Source organism: Temnothorax americanus, unplaced genomic scaffold, assembly GCF_048541705.1.
Source record: "Temnothorax americanus isolate GAGA-0224 unplaced genomic scaffold, ASM4854170v1 Scaffold24, whole genome shotgun sequence".
Lineage (NCBI taxonomy): Eukaryota > Metazoa > Arthropoda > Insecta > Hymenoptera > Formicidae > Temnothorax > Temnothorax americanus.
In genome coordinates, this window is record NW_027509381.1 from 2422876 (window position 1) to 2444232 (window position 21357).

At 38.0% G+C, this 21357-nt stretch overlaps 1 protein-coding gene across 5 annotated transcripts in view; it reads left to right on the forward strand.

Annotated features, from left to right (window-relative positions):
* The window catches only part of LOC143898736 (insulin receptor), an 81249-nt gene that overhangs the window by 13086 nt on the left and 46806 nt on the right, over positions 1-21357 (forward strand). For all 5 annotated transcript variants that reach the window (XM_077408410.1, XM_077408411.1, XM_077408413.1 and 2 more), the window contains exon 2: positions 6032-6172. The gene's annotated coding sequence lies outside the window, so the exon portion shown is untranslated. The remainder of the gene's footprint in view (positions 1-6031; positions 6173-21357) is intronic.

Here is a 21357-nt window from a genome sequence, read left to right on the forward strand (position 1 = left end):
GTAAAATGTCATTTCTACATAGCCGGCCGGTCTCGTGAATGAAGTTGGGTGAAACGGAATTTATCATTGGCCGCGGCGTCTTTAACGCTACTCCATTAATAGAACTTCTAAATCGAGTCGGCGGAATGTTTCGCCTTTTGTTAAACATAGATATTTCGCGTTGCGAAACAAATATTCGTAAGCCCTTTGTGTCAAAATACGCTTCGTCGAACGTCTGCCAGTTTTACGTTCCAAAGACAATAAATACATTATATACAATTGTTGTGTAAATTATCCGTAAAGTTAGATACATAGATATATTTGAGTGCTAGACGCAGTTTATTACTATGACAAATTCCGAATACTATATAAACATAGTAAGATTATTTTTACAACTGCAGAAAATAACGTTCATGTTTACCATACAATTTTTTTTATGATTTACAACTTTGACGATTTTATCGGTATAATTTGATTTGAAGGATCAAACTTAATTTAAAACTTTTTAATTTAAACATTTTATGTTATTAAACTCTAATATTAGCTGAGATTTAATAAATGCCAGCTCAATAATCATGCTACATACTTTCATTTTAGTAACGTCGGGTTAAACAATGATATTAAATAAAATTTATTATCACAAAAAATACTTTATTCAGACAAAGTAAATAATAATTGAAAATATTTCAATTTTAAAAATAATTGTATATTATTATACATTTTGCATGAATATTCTGGTTTATTTTTTATATAGGACTGTTCTTTGTAACTACTATGTTACATATTTTGCAATTAAAGATGAAAAGTAGAAAAAGTTGAAAAAGAAGAAATTTTATGATGAAATGTGCAATATCGTGGCACCTAGAACACTTTTAAAGATGATATTGTCGCGTTGCAGAAGAGAGAATTGGCTGCTGTAAATTAGAATCGTGCGGCAATACATAATAATCAAAGCCATAACAGAAATCGTCTGTGGACTGATTGCGTTCGTGACGCGAATAAATTTCCATGTCCAGCAATCGAATTTATATAAAGATATAATTGATGTTTGAAATATTAATAGTAACGATGTCAAAAACATTTTATTTATTTTTATTTATCGATCACACTCTGAAGAGATAAATTATTTTCGAGGACACTTTTGGCGTTAGGCTCTTTTTATGGAAAGACTGAATTACGTATGGGATATCTCGTGAAAAATGTTTTGTCATAAATATCTTGTCGCACGTATGGTAGTATTGGTAGTTCAATTGAAGTAGTTGGGAGAGCCGCGAGACTTGAAATTTATAGGAGCTTCCACTTTGGTGCCACGCCCTAGTTAGCCCGCGCTGCACTGGCAAGAATATCACCGCAAAGAGATGAATTTTTGAAAACGGATGCACCCGGGCGAACCGATTCGGAAATGGCTCCCGTCGCGAAGATAGGGTCGACGGGGTACTCGGCAACAATATTATACGCGACGCGGGGCGAAATTTTCGAAACCGTGCTTATGTTGACACGAAATATTGTCGCGGCGGCGTCTATATCCTCGAGCGAACGGTTGCAATACAAATATCCGTGACGGCGGTTGCACTCTGCTGCAGGTGGAGGATAAGGCTTTGGACTTCTCCAAAGTTTGAGTTTGTACTCGCGCGGGACATCGCGAAGTGTCTCTCTTCGTTGCAAAGTGGAGTTCTAACGATATATACGGATATTCGTATACGTGTATACGCACCACGTTTAGCGTCGTCGTTTCACCCCATCGAGTTTCGTTTACATTCCGGTATGGCACACAGGGAATTTCTATTCGCAAAACCACATATGTACCGTCGGGTTTTAATACGCTCTATGGCGAAAAAATTTTTGAATACAATATCATTGTTTCTCTTCTCTGCTCCCCCCCGTTCTTCTCTTCCTTTATTCAATATTTTATTTCAGTTTCCATAGAAACGTGGGAAAATCGTTACAGTATTTTATAATTATATCAAAACTTTTTCGTCAATCGTTATTATAACAATAGAAAATTCGTGGTTTGATGGCGTCGATTTTTATAATCTCACTTTAATTTAAACTAAAAAAAAAAAAAAAACAAGAAAAAAGATGAGAATTTCGAATAAATTTGCATTCTTATTTCTCGAATGTCAAATTTTGTATTCTAATACCTCCATTTTTCTTACGTCACGACTCTTCTTACAAGTGTGAAAATTCTGCGGTGCGCCGTATTTCTGTAACACGTCACGTCTCATTTTTTAAAGGTAACTTTGCACGTCTTTTTCAATTCTCTGTGCGTGCTCCATCGTAACCCGAGTCGTCGTTGTAACGTTGCGAAGCCGTTGAAGAGTCACCTGCGTCTGAAATTATATACGGTAGTATGCAAAAGCTCCATTTTCCAGAGGATGTCTGCATCATTGAAGCGCCCTAAAATTCCCGCAGGTCCAATACTTGACGCGTAATACGAATCGATGCATAATGCACGAGGGTATACGGAGGTGCGCGAGCGCGCATTGGTTCGGGGAATAAAGGGAAGATGCATTCGCGCGATGCCGAACGTATGTCGCGCGTTCGTCGACGCGCCGCTCTATATAGGGCCCCGGGCGTAGCGCAGATGAGCACGATCAACGCGCGCACGCCGAACCTGGAACAACGGGAACGCGCTGTGCGCGCGTATGCGTGCCTTCGAAATAACTGGGATTCCGTCGCAAAAGTGTGCGCACAACCTGCTTGAATGTGGGACGAAGTAAACGAGCGGACACGCGTGGTCGGCTCGGCGACTCACATAAGCCGCGGACATTTGTTCGCTGCCGCCGTCGTCGAGCTTCCATAATTTAGTTTCGTCGAGAACACGTCGCCCTCGCTCTTCGTAGTAAGAGAGCAAAACATTCGTGAAAGGAAGCGTAGTTCTCATCAAGAATGAACCGAAACGGGAAAGAACAAGGTATCGAGAGAGTTGCGGGTATCTGAATTATTTAACATTGCTTTACACGAGAATCAACTTATCGTGGTCAAGTTCAAATAGTTCCAGCAATTCTCGATATTGGATCGATTATTATACGATAACGAAAAATATTTTCTTTCATTTGGATAGTGGATTGAAGATATCAGAGCTTTCATATCAAGACTTTTCTTATATCTGTTCGTATCAGGAATTTACTTATCGGATTTAAAAAAAAAAAATGCCAACAAACTTACGAAAATAACATTAAATACTTCACTTGGGAGTATAATTGAATAAATATTGTGCCTTCTTTTATTTTTAAATCGCATTTTTTTAAATGCGGCTACAGAAACATTATATTACTACATTGCATAGAAACTACATTATTTTTAATCATTGTAACTTTATAACTGTTATAAAAAAGCACGTAAAACATTTTAAATTTTATTCGAATTTAATTGGTGATTAATATTACGCACGTGCGATATGTGGTTTTGTAACATATATTTTCATAAAATTATGTCTGGTCGACTAATGAAATCAATTAGATTATATTACATATATAATCTTTAATGATCATTTTATATATCTCGCACTTCTCATTTTAATAGACGCAATACATAGGTATATACACACAAGGTTTTCACTAAATATGTAACTACGCACTATCAAGAATAATTAATTCAAGGTTTTATTACTTATTGAATAATAATTACAAACAATGTACAAGTAATATAATATTACTTTGATTATAATGGAATATGTACTTCACGTTTTAGGCTGCCCTTGAGCACCAAAATTATATATACATCTAGCAAAATTTGCTTTCGTTTGAACGTATATTCATCCCATAATTATAGGATAAACTTTTTACGCACGAGTGAGAGAGCAAAAGGAAGAGAGGAAATTGTATATGCACGTCGTATAAAATCTACAGCGATGACAGCATACATACATATGCGCAATATTTCAACACGATCTAATGTTCATCTCGCAAATACTATCCAATTACCTTCAATCAGGTCCGATTGTGCTAAACAATTGGACGTTAAAAGACTTACAACTCACGTAGAATAATATGTGTACATGTGTATTCACTCTGGGCTCTGGGTTTTTGTAAAGTTCTGTAATATAAAAACTAGACGTATTAGATAGACGTTTACGATAAACGCGCTTCGTGATATGAAATGTTTAACGTTACACTTACAATTTATTCAGAACAGTCGAATTTATTGCGATATTTAGAAAATCTCGTACCTATACCTATCTTCCTTGCCTTTTTTATACCGTTTTATTTTTACCTATATACATAAATCGATCATAAACCCTATCAATTTTCCATGAATCAATAATCGATATTTGAACGCTATTCGTCCGCCACAAATTTAATACGAAGGGAAAAGCTTTTTATATATCGCTAGATAGATTTTTTTTTTTAATTTATTTAGAAAATGACAAGTACTTGCTAATATATAGAGTTTAGCGAAATACGACGCGACAGCAAAATTTTTTTGCATAAATCAATCTCAAATATTATCAGTTTGCCGTGAATAAATCAATATTCAAACGTAATTCATTCGTCATGCATAACAATACGGTGGAAAAAGCCTACCGCAAGAGGCACTTTTATTTAAATTCACAAGTACTTGCTAATAGAGTTTTACAAAATGTAACGCGACAGTAAAATTTAAAATTTAGAACACGAATGTGAAATATTCCACGATCAATTTAACTTGAAAATTCAAATGACGTCGCATAGATAAGACGACTAAATATGTGATAACTAATACAGCATAAACAGATTCTATTTGATTATACGTTTCGCGCAATGATATCAGGATACAAGTATATAGTAAGTCAATTTACTTAACTCTTAAAGGTGGTCCTTTCGCGGACCCAGTTAGTCAAGTAACAGTCCGTCATGAGGTAATTGAAAACAAACAATGACAAACATTACACAACATCCCAATAATTATAATAATATAACATGATTTTACACGCACGCGTTAATCGTATTTAATTATTTAGTAGTGCGGTTGGACTCGATTTAGGTTAGGTCAGGCATGACAGTACGAGTAAAGCACGATGCGCGAGGATCCACTACTTATTTAACCTCATATATCGGAGCAAAACATTCGGCAAGCCCTTATTTTCAAAGTATGTACGAAATCCGGAAACTTCAGGGAATATTTTAAGACACGAATAATGTATTCATCTGATCGCTAAGTACATGTATTATTCGTTGAAAACCTCGGCCGTGGCGATTTGCATCGTTCTATCTTTCTCGTTCGTTAGATGTAAACAAGGATAGAATGACAATGGCACGCTCCGCGAACGCACATTTAGAATGACTTATTTCTTGTAAAGTGTCGGTAACCTCACTTGATTTTTCGTGCACATGTCCCTTATTACTGTATATTTAACATATATCAACGTTAGGTACTTATCTAATACTTGTTCTCACGAAAGGACGACCTTAATTGCGAGATATTATCATCGACCGTTTCATATTCGTTTTTCGCATGCATATCTATGCATATCGATCAAACGCGCGAAATAATTAACTCTGAAAAAGAATTTAAAACATAAAGAAGCTTAGATATTTATTTGATCGCATTTTGATGTAGTGAATTTTCGAGGTAGCGATTATATACGAAAGAAAATTGTTGACAATCCGCTCTCAAAATAGGTTTTTTTTCTCACGCGTCACGCACGCACGCACGCGCACGCTCGGTGCCGACGTGTCGTCGCTCATTGATAATAGTGCTAAACGAAAAGAAACGAATTGAAAAACAACACGCACAAGTCTGTCTGACCGACTGATTTCGCAAGCGCTGCTGTATTACATTACTAGACTGTAACTCTCTACCGGAACGGTAAACAAATATTTTCATCAAATATATCCAACGTGAAAATATATGATGTAATATAACGTTTGTAAATATCAATTTTATAAATATCGTCATCATTTTCTCGGAAGTCCGTTGTGGAAAACAATTCCGAAGAAAAAGACGGCGCAACAAGCCCGACATCGATATACCGTTGTTGCGTAACATGCACGTAAATTACCCAAGATATTATATTACGCACCAACGGGACAGTTCGCCTTTGTACACGCCTTTTTTTTTCTTTGCGCAGTGATTTCGGGACTGTCAGCATGGCAAGTAATGTGGGACACGGCAACGGTGGCAGTGCTCTAGTGATTCTATTATCGACGCGCCATCGACGTCGTCTAGGTCCACTTTCAGCCGGAGGAACGACGCTGTACCTACGGCCCACGTAAGTACCTCCACGAACATTTCCCGAATACCCTTCTACGGATGAAACCCTTTCGTACCCAATGAGCCGCGTCGTTCCTTTGGGGACGCGCTCGTCTTGATTATCTCCTCTTATTAGAGGAAATGGCCAATGAATTTATATAGGGTGGTTCCGAAATCATCGGATAGTATCACGGAACAAAACTTTCGGCAGACATTCGAAGGAAAGAATAGAGAACAATATCTGTGTGATATCTTTTACTTATTAAAGATTTATTAAAGGCTATATAAAGTTTATATTAATAATTTATTAAATTTATACTTATTAAAGTGATACTTTTATCAATGTCAGTGTATTAATCCTTTTGAATTATTCATCAACACTGCGCGGGCACCGTGTTTTTGGAGCACTCACCCGGACTTCCTGGAACTTTTAAGTCCAAAAGGTTTTTGAAAGCGTTTCAGTGTTACAAAAAATCTATAAAAATTCATGTATCATCTTTAAGGTTTCAAAAAGTGATTTCTATACTTACATGAGCCGAAATTGTTGCAATTTTTTGTCCCCATTCCCATGGGAATCATAAATTAAAAATCGACTGTACTTTAAAAGGTGTCCGCATAGTGTTAACGTGTTATTTCGCTTGTGATCAACTAAAAGTTACTTATAGTTAATTGCGACATTTAGTGTTGAAAGAGAAATTTTGAAGGATGTAACGACGAATCAAATATTTGTCGCCGCGGTTGAAATTTCTGCTAGGCACGGTACACCTTGTATATCCATTTCCTGCAAGATCGATACTTGTCCCAAGTTTTAAACTCGAATCGAATATGCCGTGAGTAAGTACGCAAGACTTCGCCGGCGACTTCTTTATGCCGCGCATGAAGTACACCTCATGCATGACGTGTCACTGATGAATGCCCATGGAATAATCGGCGCTGATATTCGATTACCAGTCAGTCGCCGTAGGATCGCGTGTAAACATGCCATCCGAACTATTTTCGCAGCGCTGTTTTAAAAGCAAACAATTTACTTTGCGAACGCCTGCGCGTAAAAAAAATATCGCGGTCTGTGTCCCATAACTTTGACTCAAAGAGGAAAAAAGAAGGTCCTCTTTGGTTTTTACGCAAAATATCATATTTTTTTCAATGCAGGATTGTTGTTAATTTCGAACCAACAGTGTTTCGTGACTTGTCCGTAAATTATATTCTCGACGTTCTCGAGATACTCGGCTGTTTTGGAATGTGAGATACGTTTGACGTATACGGAAACTTTTTTTTTATCGAAACTGTTAATTGATTATCGGATAGAGAACTTATAAAAGCCTCCAGGAGATTTCTCAGCTCTTAAAACTCTCTATTATAATAATGGCCAAACCGATTGCCCGCAGGCAGTTTGCGGTATATCCACTACCGACTCTGGTGAAGTAAAGTTCTCTTAAAATAATATCCGTGTTTCGAAATTGTGTATACAGAACGCGAAGCCTTATATTACTTAGCTGGTACCTCCGAGAAAATGGTTTGGCGAAAAGCCGCGCAATTTCAGACACGCGTATACTCCAGAAATTGTTGAAGATATTCTTTAATATCCTTGCAAGTTTATACAAATCCTCGAGAGATTTCGAAATATATCGCTGAGATCCAATAATTACTGCCAAATTCAATAATTACCGACGTCGAATGGTAATGAGCGGCATAAATATACTACACGACTTCCATAATATCGGCTTAAGGAAGAGACTTTACTGGTATACGCGACGTACAGAGATTAAGGGTAAAAGGCGGACAAAAAAAGAAACTGGAAAATCGACGGTATATAATTCGATCCTTCGGACGGGCGTTCGTAATGATCACCTCCAAACACGCAGCGTATACTTCGCGTATGCGGAATAAGAGAGTATGGATTATCGGCGACTGCGACGTTCACCTGTTTGTCTTCGCATTAGTCCGCTGCTTTTACGCCGGATCACTGTAATCTTCCAATTATTTCCCAAATTCCAAGCGCTCTCGACCTTCCTTTCGTCGCGGCGCGGCGTCTTAGTCGCGAACGACGGCAAGTTAATGCGTTTTAACGGCGGACGCGCAAACGGAAAACATCCGCCAGCGTGATTGCGACGCGCGTTATCAATTATTTGCACAAAAAAAACTCATTGTTTACCGCGGAATCCCTCCGATTGGAAAATACCGCGGGGTATGTACCCCCGATCGAAGTGAAGCTGGCCTGGTCTCGCTGTGACGGAAAAAAATCTATTTTTTCCAGAATTTCGCGTGAATTCGATATCTGCCGATGGGGTGCAGTAATGATTAGCATATATAGTATTTATCATTGTCGTTTGAGTACGGTCGTTTTTACGTTATAGTTATAAACGGAGCGCCAGCTGGCTTTTAAGCCATTCGACGGAATTATATCGCTCGAAGTTCCATTTCGTTATGCTTATGCACACAAGTCCATCGCTCGATATAACGATATTACTTGTGGGGAAACGTAGTAATTTTGGGATTGTTTGATGTTCAACAGGAAATCTGTGTTGCCGTATTGTGTCAATGCGTTGCGTCATGTGTATACAAAAATATCTTGCTGACAAGGTGGAGAATTGCGCTGTGACTAACGAACGAACGAACGCTCGCAGTTCTAGCGTAAGCGCAATCGTGAAGAAATTCGTTGACGCGGTTCAGCGTTCAGTCGTGTAATCGATTTGCCGGTTTTGTGCTCAGACTTGTTCGCGATTCTACCGATACGCGTTACAAATATATGTATCTATATATATGTATACATGTTATGCGCAGTAAATGAATATTAATTAAAAACAAATGTAAATCAAAGCAGATAAAGTTAATGTATATATATGTTAATTACGAATATTTCAACCGTGATAATTATATTCTTGCAATTTTTATTACGAACAAAAGCTTTATGAGATGTTATGTTATTGTTATCATTTTATGAGAATCTCCAATCTACGCGCTCGCTGATATCTCCCCTTTTTTTTTTTTTTTTTTTTTTACACTTCTTGACATTAATGTTCCATCGTATCTTCAGGAAAAAACATGTAATGCTTTTGTTCCACGGTCCTATCTCGATCGTAGAACTCGTTTGAATTTCAAACGTGGATAGCATTTAAGTAGAAAGCTTACATCGGAACGACGTATGACGAAGGAAACGTTGATTCTAACACCGATACCTTTGATTTACACTTGACGTCGCTAAAACAGCCCTGCTAAAAAGCGAGTCGTAATCGAACGTGAGGTGCTTGTCACTCCTGAAAATGAGCGGAACAAATCGGAAATGCGAAAAACGGGAGTCGCGAGAAACATGGGAAGCGACTCGCATGTTTGTGAATGTTGCGCAATCGAGATAAGAACGAAGCGTGTATGTATCGCTGTACGATCGTTAAACATATACATGCGATGCGATCGAGAGAACATCATTGGCCTTGCAGACGTGGCGCGATCGTAAGCAATAATAGGAGATTCTTTTACGATAGGTTTGCCACTGTCAGCAGCAAAGTTGCTGGTAAATTCGGAAAACCGTAAAAGTGGAAAAAGTCAAGGAATACCGCAATGGGTCCCGGAGATTGCGAACCTATAGAATTTGCTGTCGCCGATGACTGGGAGCGAGATAACGACTTATTTAGCTTATCAGCCATATTTATCGACGTAATGAGCATTATAAGCGATGCTTAGAAAAAAAAGAATGCCGATAAGAGATAACGAAATCATTATCTTGTCTAAGGTTTATTAATTCCATCATTGTTGTATTTTATACTCAATTTTTGCTCGTTTCTACTGAAAGAAATTATTAGTTTATCTTTTAGTCCGTGAGGATTAATAAAAAATTTACTAAAAAGTTATTCATCAAAAAGTTGCAGCCACATATTGTTTGTGTAGAAACTTTGTTTGAACACGACACATATTGCAGCCTTAATGAAGTAACAGCGACTTGTCATGGCAACTTTCATTTTAGAAAGACATGTACGGGCGGCTTGATGTGACATTAAAATATTTATGCAGTTTGAAACAAGCTGTTGCATAAAAAAACTCTTCCGGAACCGTTCACTTGCGTTATTTTGGAAGTTTTTAGCGAAGATTGCTCCTTAATTCGCCTTATCGTAAATGGTCGTCTACTTACAACTAGCCATCAAGAAAATAGACGATGCGCGAACGTCAGCAACGAGGAAGTACCAGCTATTGTTGCAACGAACGTTGTAACTCGCGCGTGCATAAATAAGTGAACGTGAGAAAGAATTGTTTGATTAATTATATCAATATTTCAATATTACACGACTTATTATCTCGAACGATATTTCAAACTACGATGAAAGATACGATAAAGTTATATATTTCAATATAAGTTTTCTTATTTCTTCTCATTCCTTTCCATTTTATTTACTCAATTCAATCCAGTCATTTTTTTGCTGATGCTAGAAGATGTAATTACATTGGAAAATAGATTGACATTTGTGGACTATTGAAAAAAATAGGTTACCCGGAAAGAGACTTCAAAAATAAATCTCTAAAAATATTACCCTTTCTTCGGATATTGTGTAAATCAATCTGATAATGGTATTGATCAGCCTATTCAGCTTTGTAGCCTTATCATGTTCGATGTTGCCACAATGTAGTACGGATAATAAGATTGATTTGTTGGATTTTTTGTTAAGGTGCGTCCACAACAAATGTTGCAATCTAGGATGATTCGCCAAATAAGAGAACTTATAAAGGAATATAACTTTATCGCATCTTTCATCATTGTATAGTTTGAAGTTTTTCGCTCGAGATAATGATTCGTGCAACGTTGATAGTTAATCGAACAATTCTTTTTTACGTCCATATATTTATGCATATACGAGTTGCATATACTTTTCTAGCATATTAGGCGTTTTTATTCTTTTTTTTTTTTTAATATGTGTTCTACGATGGGGTTTTATATTTATAATACACAAGAGACATTTTTCAGTCCATTTATTATTTTGCTCACTAAACCTTCAAGATTCTAAATTATTGCCGATAACATGTACGTTGTTCTAGTTTTTATGAGTTTATTTTAAATTTGCTCAAAAAAACTGTGTGCTTACAACGTAGCGGCTAGGATAGTCAACCATAAAATGACTTAAAGGAAAATAAATCACTAAAAATGCAAGGAAATATCAATACATCGCGGTTATGCTTCTCGTTTAAAAATTGCAAATATCCCAGCTTTTTTCCTGTTGTTTTCCTGTTGCTGATAATCACGTATAGGAAAATATAACCTACTTAGCTGAAACGAACTTAACCACGCGAAACATCTGCGAACGTCGCAAATCAGTCCAACGTGTATACGATATATAAGAACGCGCATGAACGCGCATGAATGAATATAAACAAACATGATTCATATAACGCGTTGGTATTTCATAAGAGATTCGCCTATTGAAAACTGCGCGATAGAGAGACGATGAGGCTTCGGTATCTGGAAAGTTCCGCGTATTGTAATTGGGTGAGAGAGACGTATGTATATGTGTGTGCGCGCGCGTGTGTTTTGTGATTACATTTACGCTAGTAAAAAATATATTCCTTCAAAAGATAAGAACGGAATAAAATTATAGACGTGTAAAATAGTTCGAAATGGTGGAAGTGATAACGCTGACAATGCAAAATCTCGCGAGAGATCCTCGAGTTTTCGTTTTTCGAAAACGATGTTCGATCGTTTCAGAAGAGATACTTACAGGCATTCGAAGAGATGATATTCAAGCGTTTCGAGAGCGACGCTGGGATATCGGAGAAACGAATTTGCGATATACGCGCTCGGTTCCCGTATAGCGTTAACGGTGTTGGTACACGTTTACAGCGGAAAACTGGAAGCCGGAATGCAAAAGGAATGAACATCGGTGAGTGTTGTATAGTTAATTCCAACTCTCTTTTGGCGCGTAGTACTTTAAATAAATTTAATGACGCGCGACATTCTCGAGCTTGTTCCACCGCGGTTTGCTTCCTTTTTGGTCGCTCGATGTGAAACGCGCCCTTATACCGCATTTCCACCGGTATAATTTACGATCCAGCAACCTTGCCGTTTGCAGTTACGCGCTTAATTCCGTTGCAACAGTGACTCAATTCTTCTATTGCTTCTGCGATTGCTCAACTAAATCCGATATCCGATTCGGTTTTTGCTAAAAAGTGGCCAACGCTGCCAGTTAGAGGGCAAACAAAGCTGTCAGTTTGCGCCATTTTTTTATTTTTATTTTTTTTATTTAGGAAATTCGATGGAGGGCGTTTTGAAAGTTAGACGAACTTTTATATCCCCATATTCGAAATAACGAGGTAAATGCACTCCGACTTATTGTTACGCTCGAGTTTCGCACGCGGTTCGAGATTTGGGAAGAGCCGAATTTAACCATAGTATTTGGCTAATTTTGGTATGCTTTGGTTGTTTGCACAGCGGTTGTCATGACGACGATTCATCGATATTTAGTAGCGCCAGAAACCGCAGAGCTCCATCAAATTTATCGGAAATTCGATAACCGACGATTAAATCTATTAATTGCATTAACCGAAAATACGTTTATCTTTTTAATGATTTGATTTATTCGACTTCGAAAGCCAAATTTTTGCGAAAATGATTTTTCGATCGATAATTGCATTGGCGATTTATTATTCAATCGTGTCTGCCTTCATTCACTTAGTCTTTTGACTAAATTCTTTTTGAACGTGGGTAACAAGATTATTGGCAAAAATCGCTCAGAATTTTTTCTGGCATATTATATAGTACGCATTTAAGTAATACTCATTTTGTTATTACAAGCTTTGCATATTGAATTTTTTTCGATTTTAAGAAAATATTTGGTATAGCTTAAAAGTATAATATAAAACACTTGGAACCGCGTATCTGTTTTTTATTTTATCTGATTTTTTATTTATCAGTTCTACATATTATCGTTATTTTATGAAATAACAGTATTGATGGAAATTATTTAGTATTCGTGTATTGCGGTATTAATGTACAAATATTTGATCGGTTGTTTACCTTCGATATATCCTGGACCAATGTGAACGTACGTGAATGATAACTGTATCTTTTATCTTACAAATCAAAGTAGAATATATTCACTAGTTATTATCTATTAATTTCAAATAGTATAAACTTTTGATAATAACAGCTTTTGAAAATTTAAGCTTTATGCAATTTTCTAAAAAGGTAGGTAACTATACTAATGAATTAATAATTCTCATTTAGCAGAATAATTAAATTATACAACAGTATTCCTCTTAATTACCTCACTAATTCCGGTTACTAATAACGTTATTTGAAATTAATCCTTGGATTATTCGCCGATACTTTTATAGACATAACATTTATCACGCAATGTGACGAAAAATGCAATTTTTTTTTTAAAGCGGATAGAATAATAAAAACTTACTTTTTATTTTTTATCTGCACACTAACTTACTAAATTAGTTTACTAAATTATTACAGTCAATATATAACTTTATCATTTAATGATACATAACTTGATTTATTTTTCTTACGCGTATTTTGTTTATCTACAAGCATATTACAGGATCTTTCAGACATTCGAACTTCGTTTTTGAGAAAATTTCTAAATAATTTAATTATATATTTAAAAATTTGTGTGTGTGTGTGTGTGTGTGTGTGTGTGTGTGTGTGTGTGTGTGTGTGTGTGTGTGTGTGTGTGTGTGTGTGTGTGTGTGTGTGTGTGTGTGTGTGTGTGTGTGTGTGTGTGTGTGTGTGTGTGTGTGTGTGTGTGTGTGTGTGTGTGTGTGTGTGTGTGTGTGTGTGTGTGTGTGTGTGTGTGTGTGTGTGTGTGTGTGTGTGTGTGTGTGTGTGTGTGTGTGTGTGTGTGTGTGTGTGTGTGTGTGTGTGTGTGTGTGTGTGTGTGTGTGTGTGTGTTAGTGTGTGTGTGTGTGTGTGTGTGTGTGTGTGTGTGTGTGGTGTGTGTGTGTGGTGTGTGGTGTGGTGTGTGTGTGGTGTGTGTGTGTGTGTGTGTTGTGGTGTGTGTGTGTGTGTGTGTGTGTGTGTGTGTGTGTGTGGTGTGTGTGTGTGTGTGTGTGTGTGTGGTGTGTGTGTGTGGTGTGTGTGTGGTTGTGTGTTTGTGTGTGTGTGTGTGGGTGTGTGGTTGTGTGTGTGTGTGTGGTTGTGTGTGTGTGTGTGTGTGTGTGTGTGTGTGTGTGTGTGTGTGTGTGTGTGTGTGTGTGTGTGTGTGTGTGTGTGTGTGTGTGTGTGTGTGTGTGTGTGTGTGTGTGTGTGAATTGCTCCGAGAAAATATTTGAAATCAGAAATTCTAGAAAAAAATCACATGAAATAATGACATGAGATATAAAAGGAAAAGATGTTTTCGAAATTTGAAACTTTCGAAATATTCAAGACTCAGAATTGTTAAAAGCCTTCTATAGTTTCATTATCTGAAACGACCGCCGAGTTCCTCGAAATGATCCGACGTGTTCCGCTATCGCTGCGCGCAGAACGCGAAACAACGCATTGTCATTTCACGAGTCTCCCGCTTTCTTATGCATGGCACATGCAATTCGCGCGAAACGCTCGCGCTATACGTGCTCTATCGCCGTACTACCGCGGTATATATACCGCCAGCGAATCAATATACGATTCGCTCTTTCGTTTCGGGAAGGTCATACGGGGGTGTGTTCTAGCGCGTCGCGATCTCGCTCTCTCGCATCGAACACGGCGGCCTAAATTCTATAATTGTTCCAATTCTCGCGAAGGTAAATTGCACCACATACAACCCGCCGTCCGTCTTGTTTACGGAAAGTTATTACCGTCACGTTTGTTTTCGGCACACTCGGTTCGCGGCGTTTAAACCATTCAAATCACCTCGGCATAATTTTGGAAGTATTCACAAGCCCCCGTTCGCTTTTCATTTACCGTCGACGCCGATATATGATGACGGGTTCGAAGATAATCCTCGTGATGATTCACTGCTTCGCTTTCACGAAAATATCGAAATGAAGTTAGCGGTTCCTGTGATTCGTTTTATCTTTTTTGCGCTAAACGTGATTTCGAGAACAGAGAAAATAACAAAGAGGCTTTAGAGAGATATCGATTTTGATACTGTTAATACGATATGTTGGTTAAAGATAAACGAGAGAGTTTCAATAAATTGTCGATATTTCCGATAAAAACAATACGAGTATATAACATAAATTTGACATCTGAAACCCGAGTACATTTTTTAGCCCACTTTAAATTTGCAGCGGCAGAAACCTGTTTGGTGTGTCAATTATCGATTTTTTTTTTGCAGCGTTGTCTCGCGCCTAAATATCTATTTTTCGATCCTCGGTGTTTGGCGGTTCTCAAAATAGTATGCTGATTGAGACGAATGACCGCACGTTCGCCAGATCTTCCTCTCATAAATCTGCCTCTAAATTTAAAACGACGAAACGACGTTATCTTGAAAGATCGATCTTATTGTTAAGACTGATGATTCTCGTATTCGAACGGTTACTTTAAAGAAAGGAGGCACGAACTAAACTATTTGTTTCCGCAACGCGCGTTATACGAACGAGCGAAAAATGTGATAAATATGTTATTTCAATTCAACCTTCGCCACGGTTTTGACCGCGCGAGTGAGGAATATTTGCAACATTAATATTATTAATTAAAGCCCTTTCGCGACGTAGATGCCTAGAAAAAAAATGAACAGATTTTTAAATCACGAGAGCTGAAAGAGAAGCCATTTTAATTCCCCCCGTGTAATCCCTTTCCCTTTTATATACGCAAAAAGAGAAAAAAATCACAGCAGCAAATGTAAAGAGTGTATGCATTCGTGGATACGGAAAGCTAAAATTTAATATTTGACATAAAAAAAAAAAACGGCTCTTTTTTTCACGGCAACTTATATCAGCAAGAGTTAAACATTCCCGCACGCGAGTTGAATTTAATGAAAATAAATGTGAATGTCAATTTTTGCACCTTGTGATATTGAATTATAAATGTGGGTTTATATAGGAGCGAGATGTTTGGCCTGATGTATGAAAACCGCTTATCGCGATTGAAGAGACGAACGTCGGGATAACTCGATTCTTCATTCGCGAGACCGCTTCGTGTAACAGCCCATTTTGGCGCGTTGTCTACTTTTAAGAGGGAGAGAGACGCGTTTCGCCGAATCCTCGAGTCGCCCGTTATTCAATTCGCCGTGAAGCGCCGTGGATTCGCGCGACGAATTTGAACTGAATCCAAGTTTAATCACATATATCTTATACAATAACCACGCCAGTGCTGGTCTACGTATCTTATTGTTCGCAACTCGAGACTCGAGATTGGTCGCGCGCGCAACAATAAACTCGTATCGCGTTATCGTATACCATACGACACCGAACATTGTCGGTGGGGACTGGGGCACCTACGCGCTCGAATTACCCGTCGTAATAATGGTAATCACGGACGCGGCGCTTCATTAGTCAAACAATCGATTCGCTTTCGTGATCGACAGTTATTCAGTGCTGTTACAATTTAAACAAGATACCCGATCGATTATCCTGCAAATGGAAAAAAATAGTGGTGGTCGCGTTTGAACGAGATTGTCGCGGCGATACATCTCTTATGTTTCCACGGCAAAACGAAAGAATAACGTTCGTGTCGCATATTTCAAGTTAAAGTGACAATATCCTATATTCGAGTAGGAGAGGGAATAATTTATATTATTTCAATCGAGAGAACGCCAACTTTGTAATTAATGGAATAAAGTGAATTCAATGAAAGCTCTTTCCAAACAATTGAAAGCAATGTAGCGAATTGAATGCAATGTGCTCGATAAAAAATCCATGTTGTTTTACAAGCTTTTACATTGAGAAATGATTTCATATTTATAAATCTAATTTATCTCGCGACTCGACATTTCTAAACTAATTTCTGAACTTTTGCAAACTTTCCCTGAGAGAAAAAAGTCATTCAACAGAAGTATCCTTTCGCCTTTGGTATAAAAGTATGTAACAAGCGTCCGCGTACTTTTTTTCGCGTCTAATTAACGTGCTTTAATCCTCTCTGTTTAACCGGCATGGCCTAGTTCTCTCTGTCGTGTCGCTGTGATTATTACGAGGGAAAGAAACTTGTCGAGACAGAGAAGAGAGGAGAGAGTACCAAAGTAAAAGATGGGTGCGATGGGATACGGTTTAAGCAGGGTCCACATTATCGAGCAGAACCGCGAGCCGAACTTCGCCGCGAACCGATCATGCGTCCACATTATCGAGCCGAACCGCGAGCCGAACTTCGTCGCGAGCCGATCATGCGTCCACATTGTCGAGCCAACGGGCTCGCGCGAGGCTCGCGAACCTCGAATCGAACATCAGTGCGAACCATCGCGTACTCACCCCACGAATTTACAAGGATTTTGATGATACGCGGTTTGGCTCGCAGTGTCCCACCAAAAGTCGGTATTTCGACGAAACATCAAAAGATGCTATTTATGATCAGATTACACGCTTTGTCGGGTGGTAGACTGGTAGTTAAGCTTCGAGCTAGACAAATAATGACAAAAAACAAAAAATGAACGATGAAAGAAAACGTGAGTAATTGCCCAGTCGCTGTATTTGATTCTATCCACGTATGTGCAGTCTACACGTCTACTGATAGAGAAAATGGAATGGTCTGATAAAAAATGTTTAAAATTAATTAGTGATTATGAGCAGAAAAGATTATTATATACGGGACGCTAAAAATCCCGAACATTATAACAATTAAAAAAATGCATATTTATATTTACAATCGTATTTTTAACGTTGCAATATATATTATAAATTTATTGCGTATTTATCATAGATTTAGAGTATGTGTTTATGCAATATTAAATATAGTTGTAACCACTCTAATTATATAGTTTATGGTTTGAAAAGGAATTAAGCTTTGAATACAAGAAAATAATAAAAGCACGCATATGTATACACATATTTAGTCGTCTTTTCCTGTTTTCATACTTTTTTTATAAGAAGAAATAAGTAAAGAACTCGAATGTGATAGTGACATGTGATAGTGACAAAAAGATGACGACATTATATTGGCATCTCTGCAAAAAGAAAAAGCAAAAATTAAAAATGTATGGAAACAGGAAAAGAGGTGAGTGAATATATGTATATGTGCTTTTATTATTTTTCTGTATTCAAAACTTAATTCCTTTTCAAACCATAAAACAAAATTTAGAATTAATATTGCATAAACATACTCTAAACCTGTGATAAATACGCAATAAATTTATAATATATATATTGCAATGTTAAAAAATACGATTGTAAATATAAATATGCATTTTGCATACATGTATTAAGAATTTATATAAATTTTATTATAAATTTCAATACGAGATTTAACTCCAAAAAATTTTAACTCATGTTCGCGGTTCGCGATGGAGTTCGATTTGAGGTTCGTCTGCAAGTTCTGCTCGAGATTCGGTTCGGGGCTCGGTTCGCGGTTTGGCTCGATAATGTGGACCCTCCTTTACAAGCCGGCAGGATAAGGAGAATGGACGAGGCATGGAACAAAGGCGCGCGACGGTCAATGTGAAAGTGTATTAATTAAGGGTTAAATACAGTATTTATGTGCCCTGCGGCGGATGATCAAAGAGAGAGACACTCGGTAGATTACGAGACAATATGTTTCGCAAAATCGTCTGCGTAAGAAAATTATTTCTACCCGGGTTCTCGTCGCGCATTAATCGGCGCGACGTGCGATCGGCAAGGCGTCGCGACGTATATTTTTACCCTTCCCGACACGGGACATAAAAACGATTATGTACGACGTGGGCAATTTTCGAACAGCCGGGCTGCGCAAGTTACGACGTATCGCTAAAATGCGTGTCGGCGCGGCGCGGCCATGGATGACGCAACAACACGCCGCGCGTTCTCCGTTCGCGCTGTTTGCGCGTACGGAAAACGACGATCGAAAGCTTTCGGTCGCGTTCAATCGAGCCGTCGGCGTCGCGTCTTACGTCACGTCCATCTAATTATGGGTCGGTCTTAACACTCCGTACGCGCTCGCGCGCGAGGCGTCGTGTTATTAACTCTCTCGGCGGCACGATCGACGCCTTTTCTTTTCTCTCTATCTATCTTTCTGAGTCAACTGTTGACGTTCTTTCGAGGGCGCCTTTGCCTTGCCCCGCCGATATCGGACGGATGGGTCGGTCAATCCGGTCGACTGACAATAACAACAATGGAATGCCAAATCGATGTCACGGATCACGGATCGCCGAAAGCGCGGCTTCGTAAATATATTCCGCGCTATCGCCGCGCGCCGGGAACGCGCGAAATCGTGGCGGTGTATCGGTGTATCGGTGTATCATCAGTGGGCCGTCGCGCATTTCGGGACCGTCGTGCGTGTACGTGCCACCAATCGCGGTAAACAGATTCTTGGGTTTCCTCCTCCCCGAGAGACCAACTATTTGCTAACCACTATATAGTAGAAGCATCTACTTGGAAATATAAGTACTTCGATCGGGTTGAGTATAGAAGACAGCTTGTGATACTCTTCGGCACCGTCTGTGTAATAGTCCGAGCGATCTGACAATGAGGGCTCTCGCTACTTTGCCTTTGACATTAGACACTGAGAGAATATAGAAAGTACTGTCGCGAGATTTATAAATATTTTGGAACGGTGGACGATCCAAAAGATTATCTTGCTTGAGCTCGATTCAAATCTTGTGCGAGGCTTTGGCGGCATTTTATTGCGACGGATGTGTCTCGCTTACATTGCATAAATATTTGCCGTGGTCTTTCGATTAAATCTACCTCGATATAGATGAAATTGGTTTTGAAGCTTACTATTGTGTACCGATAGTTTCCAGCCGTGACTTGAGGTTTTTATAATGCAAATATATAAGCTCTATTTTTTCCAGGCGAAATTTTGGTATTATGGATCGCACGGAGTAGCGTGATATTCTTGGCGAGATAAATCTTTCGTTTCCATATTTGAATATGAAAAGAGAACACGATTTGGCGGTTTCAAAGGCTGAGTTAGATGAATCTCTGATACACGGAAGATAAGCTCGGTGAAAATATTTATGGAAGAATTTCCCCGCACGCGGCACAACGTTATTTCACGAAAGCTTTCGGCCTTACACAATTTTTAGTTTTTTTTTTTTATTTTTAGACATTTTTCTATTTTTAAAGATTTTTCGATTTTTTGTTTTTTTACCCTAGCTCTAGCTGTGAATATGTCACACATGTGATGACATCAGAGATGTCTTGTTCTCTTTTATCTACGGAATACTATAAGAAACGATAATCATGTAACAAGCGTGCTCTTAAATAGGTCAGGTCAATGTGTTCTATTCACTTTAACCCTCCGAGAACACACTAGGTCGATCTGACCGTTTTTTATTTTTTTATTTTTTAATAAAAAACAAAATTTTGTTCGTAAATTACGTTTTTTTTTCCAAAAAAAAAACTTGATTTTTTTAAATATGTAAATAATTTCAACGGCACTTTTTATTTATATCAATTGATTTAACAATGTTCCACAAGTACATCTGGAAATTTTTTCAAGGTGATCACACTCGTCAATTTAAAATGGTGGACGATCAAAATGTGTGTAGGGTCAGATTGACCCAGAGTGTTCTCCGTGAATGAAAAAATAGGTGTGTTCTCGGAGGGTTAAAAATAAAAAGAGGTACGTTCACGATTTCTCTTTTTCTGTTTTTTGTCTTCGACAAGATTTTGCGAGCATTGCCTGGCGAGACTTTATATTGTAAATACTATTATCATTTCTTTTCCGTTGGAATAAATGATAAGAGTACTTGTTATGATTCGATAAGTTCGCTTGGTGTTATTATGGTTTAGCAATGGATATCGGAGTAAGTGCGTGGATTATCAGTCTGTTAAATGTCGATCGGATATGAAACGTGCTTCGGTAGATCGGTTATTTTCAACAATTCTCTTAACACGGGAGAAAGAACGGTATTCATTTTAAGAATTTTCTCTATTTCTTCTTAAGCATTCTTAACAATGCTTTACGCAACGCGGAACATTTCAGAAACACTGTATACTTGATTGTGATTTTGTGACTCCGTTAATTATGGTGTTAGTTACAACACGCCGCGAAAATCAAAACATTTTTCAACCAGAATTTATATTTGATGCCGAAAAATAATTAATGGTCGTAATATTATATTAACTAATATCGTACATAGCGAATTTTGATAAATTGATGCGTTTAACGCCACTGTAAACAGGGCTCGGGAATCGAATTTATAATTTATAAATTGCTTGCAAAAG